Source organism: Propithecus coquereli, unplaced genomic scaffold (genome assembly GCF_000956105.1).
Source record: "Propithecus coquereli isolate 6110/MARCELLA unplaced genomic scaffold, Pcoq_1.0 Scaffold343, whole genome shotgun sequence".
Classification (NCBI taxonomy): domain Eukaryota; kingdom Metazoa; phylum Chordata; class Mammalia; order Primates; family Indriidae; genus Propithecus; species Propithecus coquereli.
Window position 1 is genome coordinate 78,288 of NW_012149097.1, and position 2,329 is coordinate 80,616.

Sequence of the window (2,329 nt, forward strand, 5' to 3'; positions counted from 1 at the left end):
ATCAGCATGAAAATCAACCACATCACTAAATATGTTGCTTGGTTCAGCTGTCAATATTTTTTTTCACAAAACTTTCTCAATCAAAGATGTAGTGTTTTAATCTTATTGTAGACAGATAAAAGTTTGTAGATCAGGTAATTTAAGCAGCACCAGTTTACATATGTCAGATTGGCAAACCTTTAGAAAAAGTCAGGGTCAGCTGAAAACGTCAAGGGTAAGAGTGTGAATTGGAAAGCCACTTTGGAAAACATGGCATAGCCAATGAAGCTGAGTATGCACATCCCAATGATGCAGCAATTCATCTCTAGGCATGTATACTGCACGTGTGTATTAAGAGACATGCACGAGAAAGATCACACCATTGTTTATAATAGCAGAACTACAGGAAGAACTCAAACATTTATCTACAGTGGAATGGATAAATACATTGTGGCATATTCCTATATGGAAAGCTACAGAACTATAAAAATAAATATACTATGTACTACATAGGTAAATTTAATGTAAAACCAAAAAAAAAGGCAAGTGGTACAAGAATTCATTCAATATGATTTCAAACTTCAAAAACATACAACTAAACGATATTGTATTGAGGGGTGCTTATTTATGCCTGTTAGAACTGTATAGAAAAAGAAGACAATGATAAAATAGAAATTCAGGAAAAGTGGTTACTTTAGAGAGAGAAGTAAATGAAATAAGAAAAAAGAACAAGAGTCTCTGAAGGTACTGATAATGTTCTATTTTTTAAAACTTGACAGTGAGTATTCAGAATTCCAAGCTATTACTCTTTATATCTTATATGTTATATTCTTTTGTATGTAGAAATATTAGGAAAATGTTTTTAAAGATTACAAGAGAATATACAAAAGTAAAGTCTTCCTAACACCTCTGGCCCCCAGCGTGCCTCTTATGTTAGCAATTTCTTATGCGTCTTTCTAGAAATATTACATGCACATATAAGCATATGGGTACTAACATATTTCCTTCCTCTTTTATAAAAACATAACATACTCTACTCATGATATTCTGCTTTTTCATTTAAATGCATAAGAGCCTATTTTCACAAATACATACACACACATATATGAGATGTATATGAGATAATTTCATGTATGCCTCTCATGATGGTGTGTGTATATGCATACATTACAGAGAGAATTTCATATCAGTTCATAAAGACTTTATCTTTTAGGACTGCAAAGTATTCCACTGTGTGACTATAATATAATTAATCAGTAACCAATCATTAGGTAATTTACAATATTTTACTATTATAAATAGTGATGAGTGAATAACCTTATGCAAATATTTTGCACACATACAAATACATTTATAGATAAATTTCTAGAAGTGGATTTGCTGGGTCAAAGAATATAAACATTTGTAATTTTGATAAATACTGCTCTCTGTAATAACAATGCCATATACATTTCCACCAGCAAAAGATTACTTATTTCTACACACTTGTGCCAACATAGCATGTTACTAAACATTTTGGTTTTTACCAACCTAATAGATGAGTTGTCTTAATTTGCATTTTTCTAATGAGTTAGGCTGAGTATGTTTTCCTATGTTTGGCCATCTATATTTTCTTTTCTGTTGAACTGACTTGAACTCAATTTTTTAAATTAGTACTCTGCAACTAGATTTTCATATAAAATGACTGTTCCAGTATCTTAAAATTCAGTTCACTATACAAAAATCTTACAACAACTAATAGCATAGAAATTGTAAGACTTGGTCTACCCGTCAAGCAAATTCATTTCAATAAGTTTCCAAACATACAACATTGTATGTGCAGAATAGCTAGAAAGTCCTTACTATGAGGTGGCCCCTGCCTACCACTCAATACCACTCTCCCACTTACTCACTGTGAGCCTTTGCTCTTATCCTTGAACAAATTAAGGAAATTCTTGCCTCAGGGCCCCTGCATTCAATGTAACATCTGTCTGGGATGCACATGTCCAAATCTTCCAGTGGCCCACTCTTCCTTATCAGCTCTAGAATGTCATCAAAGCCACATGCCAGCCAGGCAAATGGTGGCTCAGGTCTGTAATCCCAGCACTTTGGGAGGATAAGGCAGGAGAATTACTTGAGGCCAGGAGTTCAAGACCAGCCTGGGTGACATAGCAAGATCCTTATCTCTACAAAAAAAATGTTTAAATTAGCCAGGCGTAGTGGCACATACCTGTAGTCCTAGTTGTTTGGGAGGCTGAGCTGGGAGGATCGCTTGAGCTCAGGAGCTGGAGTGAGCTATGACTGTGCCACTGCACTCCAGCCTAGGTGACAGAGCAAATCTCTTAAAAAAAAAAAAAAAGGCCGGGCGCGG